At 41.7% G+C, this 13239-nt stretch overlaps 1 pseudogene; it reads right to left on the bottom strand.

Moving 5' to 3' along the window:
* Positions 1 to 5538: 5538 nt before the first annotated feature.
* On the bottom strand, positions 5539 to 13239 carry LOC141568959 (lamina-associated polypeptide 2, isoforms beta/gamma pseudogene; annotated as a pseudogene).

The raw sequence follows: 13239 nt of genomic DNA, 5'->3' as shown, positions 1-13239 counted from the left end.
CTCTGTCCTATTTCTCAGTCCAAACCATTGTGTTAGAAGATACCAGTCCTCTTTCTGGCCCTGTGGCCATGCAGGTTTCCAGGCCACTGGAGGCCCTGCCCGAGGCCCACTCGGGAGGTGGTGCAGTGCAGCGACCTTGTTCCCTCCTCATTCCAGATGTCACTCGACACTTCTATTTGAGCTCCATTGCCTTAATTTCTGTATATATTTTGCATGTGTGCAGAGCTTCTATTTAACGCAGAAAATAGACAAACGGAGCTATATTTCACTGTCTACTTTGCAGTCTGGGGCTGACACAGGCACTGTGGACAGGGACAGGCGTGGCCCCTCAGCCCTTGGCCCCTGGTCCTCAGAGGAGATGCCTGGGGCCCAGAGCACCTCGGCTCCTCAACAGCTGCCCCCAGCTGTGTTCTGAAGCCAGATGTATGCGGTGAGTTCTGGCCCTCGGTCTCTCTGCACCCTGTGGCCTAGGGCCCTAACCCAGCACGTTATGTTTGCTTTTCATTTTGACCGACCACACTGACTGGTGGCAGGACACCTTGGCTCTCTGGCTGCAGTGTTAGGTTTCAGGTACCACCTCCCTAGGCAGCGCCAACAAACACAGCTGGAAACACCATTTGAATTTTTGAGAAAATGGGTATCGTGATGAAAAGGTTTAAATTTTAAGCAAGATGAAATCCTAAGGGAATTTACATCAATGTCCGGGCAAAGGTCCCCTGTGTGTATAAAGGCCCATCTGATCTTGTTTCAGCAAGAATAAACTCTTCCCAAGGTGTGGGGTCAAGGAAGGAAGAGACTGTTCACAGGCCAGACTCTTGGCTGAAGACACCCTTTATTGGCTGTTTTGTAGACTGGGAAGCCTTGGCAGGCCTGGCGTGTTGACGTGCCTCCGTCCTGACGCGAGCTCCCGTGCATCAGCTACACCCTGGACCAAAATTCCCTCTGGAAAGTGGAAAGAACAAGCTCTACCTGGGTCAAAGACTCGTTGAGAATTCAATGCTCTCCTTGAAAGCACTTTATAAGCTATAAAAATGCTCCACACGTGTGAAATGAAGTTCTTGGTTAATAGTAACGCTACGACATACTTCCTGAGCCTCGCGATGTGCAGGGTGCCATTCTCAGTACGGGCATGGTGCAGAAACAAGCCATGCTCCCCACTCTCGGGGAACCAGCAGTCTGGACCATAACGGAAACTGGCATTTTCTGATCCCCAAAGCTAACAAAACCCTCTTTCATATCTCAGTTCTTAGATCCCCAATTTTTAACCTTTAGTTTGCTTTTTTTCCCCAATTGGGGAATATTGGGGAACAGTGTGTTTTTCCAGGACTCATCAGCTCCAAGTCGTTGTCCTTCGCTCCAAGTCGTTGTCCTTCAATCTAGTTGGGCGCAGCTCAGCTCCAAGTCCAGTTGCCATTTTCAATCTTTAGTTGCAGGGGGTGCAGCCCACCGTCCCATGCGGGAGTTGAACCGGCAACCTTGTTGTTGAGAGCTTGCGCTCTAACTGACTGAGCCATAGGCCGCCCCTAGTTTGCTTTTAAGCTATTTATAGAAACAAAAGAAAATGTGCAGATTGTGACAAATGTGAAACCAACTGCAATACAGGACCCGGGAAGTTATAAGTATCAACGCCGTCTCCATTGATCTGAACTGCACTGGAGGAAGAAGGCATTAAAATTGCTCAGTTATGAAACAGGCAGCTGGCTTTTTTTTGTGTATTAGTTTCAGGTGTACAAAACAACATAATGAATAGACATTTACCCCCCTCACAAAGTGATAACCCCACAAGTCTACTACCCATCTGACACCGTACATAGCTATCACAGTACCGTTCATTATATTCCCTACGTTGTATTTTACGTCTTGTGAATATATATATATATATATATATATATATATATAATATATATATATATATATATATATATATACATATATATATATATGTATATATATATATGAATATATATGTATATACATGTATATGTATATATATACATATACATAATGTTTTTTAGTTGACATCCAATATTAGTTTCAGGTGTACAGCATAGTGCTTAGGCATTTAAATAATTTATGACATGATCCCCCCTATAAGTCCAGTACCCATCTGGCACCCTATCTACTAGTCTTTACAACATTATTGACTATATTCCCCAGAGTGTATTTCACATCCCTGTGACTATTTTGTGGCCACCAATTTGTACTTCCTAATCCCTTCACCTTTCTCACCCATCCCCTAACCCCCTCCCATCTAGCAACCATCTGTTCTCTGTATCTCTGAGTCTATTTCTATTTTGTTGGTTCATTTATTCTGTTCTTTAGATTCCACATGTAAATGAGAACATGTGGTATTTGTCTTTCTCAGTCTGACATATTTTTCTTAGCATAATATCCTCTAGGCCCATCCATGTTGTTGCAAATGGTACAATTTCAGTCTTTTTATGGCAGAGTAGTACTCCATTTTATAAATGTACCACAGTTTCTTTATCCAGTCAGCACATTGGTTGTTTCCATATCTTAGCTATTGTGAATAGCACTGCAATAAACATGGGGGAGCATATATTTTTTGAATTGATGTTTTGGATTTCTTTGGATAAATACCCAGGAGTGGAATTGCTGTGTCATAAAGTAGTTCTATTTTGAAATTTTTGAGGAACCTCCATACTGATTTCCACAGTGGCTGTACTAGTTTACAATCCCACCAGCAGTGCATGAGGGTTCCCTTTTCTTTACATCTTCATCAACACTTGTTTGTTGATTTATTGGTGATGCCCATTCTGACAGGTGTGAGGAGGTATCTCATTGTGGTTTTCTCTGATGATTAGTGACGTTGAGCATCTTTTCACATGTCTGTTGGCCATCTGTATGTCCTCTTCGGAGAAATTTCTATTCAGGTCCTCTGCCCATTTTTTAATTGGATTGTTTGTTTTTTTTGGTGTTGAGTTGTATGAGTTGTTTTTTTTTTAAATAAATTTTGGATATTAACCCCTTATCAGATGTATCATTGGCAAATATTTTCTCTCATTCATTGGGCTGTCTTTTTGTTTTGTTGATGGTTTCCTTTGCTGTGAAAAAAAAAACTTTTTAGTTTAGTTTAATGAAGTCCCATTTGTTTATTTTTAATTGTTTCCCTTGCCCAAGGAGATATATCAGTAAAAATATTACTAAGGACAATGTCTAAAAGTTTACTTCCCATATTTTCTTCCAGGAGTTATATGGTTTTGGGTGTTACATTTAAGTCTTTGTCAAGTTTATTCTTGTATATGGCATAAGAACAGGTCCAGTTTCTTTCCTTCCTTCCTTCCTTCCTTCCTTCCTTCCTTCCTTCCTTCCTTCCTTCCTTTTTTTCTTGCATGTATCTGTCTAGTTTTCCCAGCACCATTTATTGAATAGACTGTCTTTACTCCAGTATAAAGTCTTCCTTCCTGTGTCTGATTAAATGACCATATAAGCAGGGATTTATTTCTGGACTCTGTTCTGTTCCATTGATCTAAATGTCTGTTTTTATGCCAATACCATGCTGTTTTGATTACTATGGCCTTGTAGTATAATTTGTAGCTGTAGTGTGATACCTCCAGCTTTGTTCTTCTGTCTCAGGATTGCTATGGCTATTTGGGGTCTTTTGTGGTTCCATATAAATTTTAGGATTATAGGTCTAGTTTTGTGAAAAATGCTGTGGGTATTTTGATAGGGATGGCATTGACTCTATATATTGCTTTGGATACTATGGACGTTTTAACTATATTAATTCTTCCTGTCAATGAGCATGGTATGTGTTTCCATTCTTTTTGGATCTTCTTTGACTTTTTTCTTCAATTTCTTATAATTTTCTGAGTACAGGTCTTTTACTTCCTTGGTTAAATTTATTCCTAAGTATTTTATTTTTTTGATGCAATTATAAATGGAACTGTTTTATTAATTTCTCTTTATGATAGTTCATTATTGGTGTATTAAAAATGCAACTGAGGGCAGCCGGTTAGCTCAGTTGGTCAGAGCGCGAGCTCTTAACAAGGTTGCTGGTTCAGTTCCCACATGGGATGATGGGCTGTGCCCCTTGCAACTAGATTGAAAATGGCAACTGGACTTGGAGCTGAGCTACACCCTCCACAATGAGATTGAAGGACAACGATTTGACTTGGAGCTGATGGGTCCTGGTAAAAACACAGTTATCCAATAAAAATTTTAAAAAAATACAACCAATTTCTGAATATTAATATTGTATTCTGCTACTTTATTAAATTCATTTCTCAGTTCTAATAGTTTCTGGTGGAATTTTTTTGGTTCTCTCTATATAGTATGTCATCTGCAAATAATGACAGTAATGCTTCTTCCTTTCCCATCTGGATGTCTTTTATTTCTTTTCTTGTCTGATTGTGGTGGCTAGGACTTCCAGAACTACGTATGTTGAATAAAAGTGGAGAAAGTGGGCATCCTTGTCTTGTTGCTGATCTTAAGGAGAATGTGTTTAGCTTTTCCCCATTGAGTATGATATTAGCAGTGGGTTTGTCATATATGACCTTTGTTATGTTGACTTATGTTCCTTCTATTCCCACTTTGCTGAGAGTTTTTATCATAAATGGCTGCTGGATTTTTTTTAATGCTTTTTCTACATCTATTGATATGATCATATGAAAATTGTAATTTTTTTCCAATCATATGAACACGTAATTTTTATTTTTCATTTTGTTTATGTGGTGTATCATGTAAATTGATTTGCAGATACTGAACCAACCTTGCATACCAGAAGTGAATCCCTCTTGATCGTGGTGTACGATCATTTTAACATATTGCTGAATTCGGTTTGCTAAGATTTTGTTGAAGATTTCTGCCTCTGTTTATTAGGGATATCTGCCTAATAGTTTTCTTTTTTTCATAACGTCTTTGTCTGGTTTTGGAATCAGGGTAATGGTGGCCTCATAAAATGAGCTTGGGAGCCTTCCTTCCTCTTGAATTCTTTGGAATAGTTTGATGAGAATAGGTGTTAATTATTTTTTGAATGTTTGGTAAAATTCACCTGGGAAGCCATCTGGTCCAGGACTTTTGCTTATTGGCAGCTTGTTGATTACTGATTTGATTTTGTCGGTGGTAATCAGTCTGTTCAGATTTTCTGTTTCTTCTTGATTCAGCCTTGGAAGATGGTATGCTTCTAGGAATGTATCCATTTCTTCCAGATTGTCCAATTTGTTGGTGTATAGTTGCTAATAGTATTTTCTCAAATTTTTTTGTATTTCTGTGCTGTTGGTTGTCATTTCTCCTTTTTCATTTCTGATTTTATTTATTTAGGTCCTCTTTTTTTTCTTGATGAGTCTGGTTAAAGGTTTGTCAATTTTGTTTATCTTTTAAAAAAGCAGCTCTTGGTTTCATCGATCTTTTGTATTGTTTTTCAGTCTCTACTTCATTTATTTCCACTCTGATCTTTATTATTTCCTTCCTTGTACTCACTTTGGGCTTAGCTTGCTGTTCTTTATCCAGATCCCTTAGGTATAAAGTTAGACTGTTTATTAGAGATGTTTGTTTGTTTGTTTGTTTCTTTCTTTCTTTCTTTTGCTTTTCAATGGAATACATTTATTGAGGTGAAATCACATTATTTTTAGCTCTTGGGTCAAAAAGTGAACACAAATGTTTTTTATACAGTTGTTAAGAATAGGAGACCAAGATGGGTGTGCCCAAAATATATTATTCAGTTGGCATTTCTATGGTCATCAGGAAGAAATTTAGAGAACGGATTTCATTGGTTGGTTTTCATAGCTTCACAGACAAAAAATAAAATAAAATAAAATAATGACCCCGACAGCAAACAGCAAAATTTTTATCCACATAGGAATGGAGCATCCCTTTTTTGTCTTTTCTGATTTGACATCTGCCAAAGGAACATACTTAGGAATATATTTAGATGAATAAAATTCCCCTGTCCTAAAATCACTGAGTTCTAATGGCCAGCCTGCAACCCCTGTGATTGGTCTGTGGCAACTAGCACTAATTCCTGTTGGTGTAGATGCTTCAGAGGGAAAGATTTCTTTAAGAATATCCCTTTCTGTTCTTCTTTCCTCCTTTTCTCCCACTTCAGCTCTTGTCAATGGTTTCTTTGGTGTTCTTCTGGGGATGTCTGAGAATTCAGTAATTGGCAGAATAGGAGCTGCATACTTGAAATTTCCAGTCACCCTGTTGACAACTAAGGTTTTGTTGCTTGAATCCATTATAGTTTCAGCTATGGGAGGAGTACTCTGAAATTATTGCACCATCTATACGAAATGTTCTGAAGTATCCACTGATTTTGCTCAACTCTTCTTTGCTTGCGTGTTACTGGAGTCTTTGCTCTGCCCTTTGGTGGGTCTCTCTTCTCAAGCTTGAGCTCTATTTTAGCCTTCCTCATTGTCACTGTATCTGTCAGAGTCATTGATTCCAATCTGTCTTGTATTTCCTGCTGAAGAAGAAATTGTTGGCAAAGAAGTAGAAGATCTTGATTCTGTTCCTTGTTCCCTCAGTTTTCAACAGATTTTTCTCATATAGCTTCCTGGTTGTTCCCACAATAGGACCAGGATTCACTCCATATTTCACAAGCTGATCCAGAAGGTCTTCATTAGTGAGTTCTGTTACATCTACATCATCTTTATCTTCTGGTCTGGGCTTATCAGTTTTCTTTGTGGCTTTCCTGCCGACTGTGGCTCAGCTGTGGCCCACGGCAGCTGCCCTAGAGCCGAGGACTGGGGTGGGCTGGCACTCCTCCTCGCTGGAGAAGTCCGGAGACCCCTTGCTGTTAGTGCCTGCGGCCTTTTGTTTCTTGAGATAGGCCTGCGATGCTACGGAGGTAGACTTCCAATGCTATTCCCTCTTAGGACTACTTTCACTGTGTCCCATAGATTTTGGGTCGTTGTGTTTTCATTTTCATTTGTCTTAAGGTATAATATCTTTTGATTTCTTGCTTAATCTTATTATTGACCCACTCATCATTTAGTAGCATGTTATTTAGCCTCCATATGTTTGTGTGCTTTTCAGTTTTTTATCTTGTAATCATTTCTAGTTTCATACCGTGTGACCAGGGAAGACACTTGATATGATTTCAATCTTCTTAAGTTTATTGAGAGTTGTTTTGTGGCCTAACATGTAGTCTGTCTTGGAAAATGTCCCATGTGTACTTGAAAAGCATGTATATTCTGCTGCTTGGGGGTGAAATGCTCTAAAGATATCAATTAAATCCATCTGGTCTAGTGTGTCATTTAAGGCAGCTGTTTCTGTGTTGATTTTCTGTCTAGAGGATCTGTCCATTGTGTCAACGGGGTATTAAAGTCCCCTGCCATGACTGTGTTACTGTTGATCTGTCTTTATGTCTGTCAATATCTGTTTTTATATATTTAGGTGCTCCTGTGTTGGGTGCATAGATGTTTACTAGGGTTATGTCCTTTTGTCGGATCAATCCCTTTATTATTATCTAATATCCTTCTTTGTCCCTTATTATAGTCTTCATTTTAAAATCTGTTTTGTCTGATATAAGTATTGCTACACCAGCTTTTCCCTCATTTCCACTTGCATGAAATATCTTTTTCCATCCCTTTAACTTTTACTCTATGTGTGTCTTTCAATCTGAGGTGAGTCTCTTGTAGACAGCATATGTGTGGGTCTTGTTGTCTTACCCATTCTGCTATCCTGTGTCTTTTGACTGGAGCATTTAATCCATTTACATTTAAAGTGATTATTGATAGATACATAGTCGTTGCCATTTTATAATTCGTATTTTTGATCTTCATTTGTTTGTTTTCTCCTTTCTTCTGCTTAAAGCAATCCCTTTAACACTTCTTGTAATACTGGCTTGGTGCTAATGAATTCCTTTAGCTTTTTCTTGCCTGGGAAGCTCTTTATCCCTCAATTGTAAATGATAGCCTTGTTTGGGTAGAGTAGTCTTGGTTGTAGGCCCTTGTTTTGCACCACGTTGAATATTTCCTGCCACCCCCTTCTGGCTGCAAAGTTGCTGCTGAGAAATCAGCTGATCGTCTTATGGGAGCTCCCTTGTATGTAACTAGTTATCTTTCTCTTGCTGCTTTTAGGATTCGCTCTTTGTCTTTAACCTTTGCCATTGTGGGGACAGAGTCCCAGAGAGCAGTTTCCAGGCTCTCAGCCTCACGTGGAAAGGTGCTGGCTCGGGTAGTAGATGGCCGTCAGCTGTGGCTAATTGATCATCAGCTGTTACCAGTTAACCAATTAGCCACTGATACAACTTCTGTGGCTGCGTTGATTGGTGAGTCGGTCGGTTGGCAGGCAGAGAAGCGGATGGCAGGTTGCAGGTCGTGTGGATCCAGCCTCCAGTGAGACTATAGTGGTATGACTCCCCTACCTATGGCTCCGTGGGTATTTCTTTTTGGCCTCTCTATATCCTGCGTTCTTACGTGGGGAGCGGGACCAGAGACCCCGCAGGCTGCCTCGCATGACAAATGGCGCAGCGAGCAGGGTCTCCTGCATGACAACCATTTTAATTATGATGTGTTTTGCTGTGGGCCTGTTTTTGAGTTCTTGTTTGGGATTTTCTGTATTTACTGGGCTTGTATGTCTATTTCCTTCACCAGGTTAGGCAAGTTTTCAGTCATTATTTCTTCATATGGGTTCTCATTTCCTTGTTCCCTCTCTTCTCCTCTTGGTACCCCTATGATGCAAATATTATTATGCTTGATGTTGTCCCACAGGTCCCTTAAACTGTCTTTATTTTTATTATTATTTTTCTTCTTGCTGTTCCAATTGGGTGGTTTCTGCTACCTTGTCTTATAAATCACTGATTCGACCCTCTGCTTCATGTAATCAGCTGCAGTTTCCTTCTAGTGTGTTCTTCATTTCAGTTATTGTATTCTTTCTGACTGGTTTTTTTTTTTTTTTTTTAATGGTTTCTATGTCCTTCTTTATGCTTACTGTCTCTGTGTTGAAATTCTCACTAAGTCTTAAGCATTCTTATAACCAGTGTTTTAAACTCTGTCTCTGGTAGGTTGGTTGCCTCCATTTCACTTAGATCTATTTCTGAAGGTTTCTCCTGTTCTTTTATTTGGGACATGTTTCTTTGTTTCCTCATTCTGGCTGCCTCTTAGGCAGCTGGCTTTGACACAGAAAAAAAGTGCCTGGAAATTGGATTGCAACTGAGCAGCTTTTTCCTCCAGATTTTTCTCCCAAAACATCTAAAGATTGAAGTTTCCCATTTGTACATAGCCAGAAAAACACATACGGCTTTTCATTTATAGAGAAGCATATGCTGAAATTTAAGTTTATTTTGCCATTTTTCCTTCTGATTTTTCAGCTTGCCTCATCATTCACTATACTAGTTATTGCTCCTCTTCATAATTGTTCCTAGCCTCCTCCCTCCACACCTTCTCTAACTGGCACTGATTGGCTTAGAGCGTCTCAAACTTGGTTGCACCTTGGAATCACCTGGAAGTTTATTAAACTCCTTGTGTTTGGCAGCTCCCCAGACCAGTTCTGTCATGACCTCTGGAGTGCCTTAAAGTTCCCAGGTGATAAAATGTGCAGGAAAGTTCAAGGGATTAAGCCAGCCTCCCCCACAACATTGAAAGAAAGGCTTTCAGGCTTGTGATGTTGCTTCACTGAGTGTGGTTCCCACAGAGTGGCAGTGGCAACGCAGGTGTTCCAGTAGCGTGATGTCAAAATACAAAGTGCCAGCCTGGTATCTCAGTTAGTGTGCAGGTGGAGCCAGTGAAAACTCACCCCATCTCCGACTTCAAGCCCTTGGAAAATAAAAAGAAGGGCCGACACTATCCTTTCACATGTCAGTGTTTATGTTCACGAGGACTTTCATTCATTCAGCAAATACTTATGAGCAGTTACTGGTTGCTCACCACTGTTCTGTGTGCTGGGGGTACAAATTTGCACACCAGATAAGAAATCCCAAGAATGGCCTGTGTTTTTGTGAGGGGGGAGATACACAACCATAGATATCACAAAAAAATCATGTAATGTTAGAAGTGATGGTAAGTGATAAGCATTACAAGAAAAGGAAAAGCAGAGCCCAGGGTTTGAGAGTTCCAGACTGTGGCAGGGTGCAGGTTGCCATTGCCAAAAGGACGGTCAGGCTGGGCCTCGTTGAGCAGGCAACATTTGAGCAAAAACCTGGAGGTGGCAGAGTGAGCCAACTGTGCTAGAGGAACAGCAAGGAGGTGAGTAGTAGGAAGTGAGGGCAGAGGTGACAACATTGTTGGGGGGGTGGGTAGGGTTAGGAGAGTCAGACCCTGTGGGACCCTATTGCTCCCTGTCGGCATAAGGACTTTGGCTTTTACTCAGAGAGAGATGAGTCATTGGAAGATGTGAGCAGAAGAGGGATATCATCTGATTTAGATTTTAAAGGATCTGAAAGGGAGCAAGTGTACGAGCAGGCAGACCGGTGAGGAGGCTACTGCAAAACCCAGCGAGAGGCAGGGGGGTAACAGCAGGGACATGAGGCATGGTGCACGTGTGCATGTTCTGAAGATACAGCCAACTGGATTTGCTGGCAGACTGGATACGAAGTGTAACAGCAGAACAGTCCAGGGTGATTCCAAGGTTTTTGGCCTCAGCAACTAGGAGGGTGCAGTGGCCACTATATTAGTTAAAGTTACTATCTCCTTTGTTTCCTTCAGAATTTTAATTTATGGAGGTCACTAAGTGAAGACATGGAGAGGCCCATCCATTCAAAGCAGGTTTTTATTCTAGTCCCCAAGAGGAGGGGCCCACTATGCCATGCAGCGCCCAAGAGGAGTGCAAGGTTTTGGCCAGGAGGCCAAAGGAGTGAGGGCAAAGCCAAGGCCAGCACACTTACTGGGGTTTCCAAGGAAAAGCAGTGTGGGGCAGAGCAAACAGTTCCGATTGGCTAGTTTAAATAATTCCGGTGGGCCTTGGGACATGAGGCTGTCCCTAGTTGTCTGGTACCTGGGCCTGGGTTGATTCGGGCAGGGAAATACTGATTGGACCTGTGAGAGTTTGGTAAGGAGGTGGCCGGGGCTGTGAGGTCGGCACTGGTTGTTTGCATGTGAAAGGCATACTGGGCAGTGGGGAGCCCTGTGCTCTAAGAATTGACTGGACCTCGGAGGGGCAATGTCTCTCCCCAGTCAGGAAAGCCACATAATGCCAGAGTATCAAGAACACAGAAAACAAGAAAATACAGTTAAAATAATTGACCCTATGATGAACGGATGCCAAACCAGACACATCCAGGATCACAGAACAGGTACGTATACCAGCGGCTAGAAAGACATACCCCGAACCCTCAGTGGCTTGCCCTAATGGAAGTTTACTGTTCAGTCACATCAAGTTGAGTTGGCACAAGGTGGGGTGGGGCTCTGCTCCATCAGTCGTCAGGGCTCCGCTGACAGAAGCTGTGCTGTCGTCAACCTGTGCCTTCTGAGACCACCCTGGGTGGGTGGCGGGTCAAGTGGTGGGTTTCCGTGGGCTGGGTCTGGAAAGGGTAACATCGCTCCTGCCCATTCACATAGGGGCGGAAATGCGGGGGAATGGGTGCCCAGAGGACAGGGAAATAGATTTGGTGAGAAATGGGTCAGTTCTGAGGGGCAACAGCTGGGAATGGCACAGGATGAGGGGCAGGGCAGGACATGTGAGGTCTGAGCTGTATACACAATAGACTTCTGCGTGGTGATGGGTGTGGATCTGAGATTCAGGAGCTACACGGTTGACAGCTGTCCGCATCTAGATGGGGAATGAGATTACAAAAAGGGTGAGGGTAGTTGGAGGGGGCCCTCCAACATGAGAAGTTCATGGACTGGACAAGAGGAAGAGTCAGCAATGGAGACGGAGGGGACAGCCAGTGAGGCCAGAGGCGGGCCGGCCAGCTGGTGTCCTGAAAGACGCGTGACTGCAGGGTCTTTAGCAGGAAGTCCCCGTCAGTGACCACGGTGATGACACTGAGGGTTGACCTTGGGGTACAGCTATGTGAAGGTCACTGCTGAGCTTGATGAGGGCGGCTCCCACGGAATGCTGGGGCGAACTGGGATCATAGCAGATTTAGGAGAGAAGGGAGGAGAAAGCCGGGACAGTGAAAACAGGCAACTTGCAGTTTGGGGCTGTATAGGGAAGCAAATAAATAGGAAATCATTCAGGGAAGTAGTGAAAAGGTTTTGGGGTGTATTTTCTTTCCTTTGGCAAATTATTTTTTATACCATCATATGTAATGAGGATTTTTTTATTGTGGTAAATGTGTATAATATAAAATTCACCACTAACATTTTTAAGTGACAATATAGTGGCGTTAAGTACATTCACATTGTTGTGCAACCATCACCACCATCATCTCCAGAAATTTCTCATCATCCCAAACAGAAACTCTGTGCCCATTAAACACTAACAACTCCTCCCCCACCCCCAGGCCCTGGGAATCTCTAATCTACTTTCTGTCTTTATCAATTTGATGACTCTAGGGACATCATATAAATGGTATCTATCGTGCAGTATTTGTCCTTTTGTGACTGGCTTATTTCACTTACCATGTGTCAGAATTTCCTTTCTTTTTAAAGCTGAATAATATTCCCCTGAATGTACATGTCACATTTTTCATCCATTTATCCAGCAGCACTTGGGTTGCTTTGACCTTTGGCTATCGTGAATAATGGTGCTATGAACGTGGATGTACAAATATCTCTTTGCAACTCTGCTTTCAATTCTTTTGGGTATATACCCAGAAGTGGAATTACTGGGTCATATGGTAATTCTATTTTTAACTTTTTGAGGAATCTCCATATTGTTTTCCACAGCAGCTGCACCATTTTCCATTCCCACCAGCAGTGCACAATTTCTCCACATGCTCGCCAAAGCTCCTTTTCTTTTCTTTTTAAATAATAGGCATCCTAATGGGTGTAAAGTGATTATCTTACTGTGGTTTTGATTTGCATTTCTCTACCGATTCGTGATGTTGAGCGTCTTTTCATGTGCTCATTGGCCTTCTGTATGTCCTCTTTGGAGAAACGTCTATTCAAGCCTCTGTACATTTTAAAAATCTAATTGTTTGTTTTGTTGTTGTTGACTTGTAGGTCTTCTTTATATATTCTGGATATTAACCCCTTATGAGATATATAATTTACAAACATTTTCTCTCATTCCATAGGTTGCCTTTTCACTCTGTTGATAGTACAGTTGTCCCCACCCCCTTATCCACAGGGGATACGTTCCAAGACCCCCAGGGGATGTCAGATGGTACCAAGCCCTGTATATACTGTTTCTTCCTGTGACGTGTTTCACCTGAAGGAAGCGCTTTGTGGGCAT

This window comes from Rhinolophus sinicus, linkage group LG15, assembly GCF_036562045.2.
Source record: "Rhinolophus sinicus isolate RSC01 linkage group LG15, ASM3656204v1, whole genome shotgun sequence".
Classification (NCBI taxonomy): domain Eukaryota; kingdom Metazoa; phylum Chordata; class Mammalia; order Chiroptera; family Rhinolophidae; genus Rhinolophus; species Rhinolophus sinicus.
Note: the sequence above shows the minus strand (reverse complement) of the source record. Positions and strands in the feature narration are given on the sequence as shown.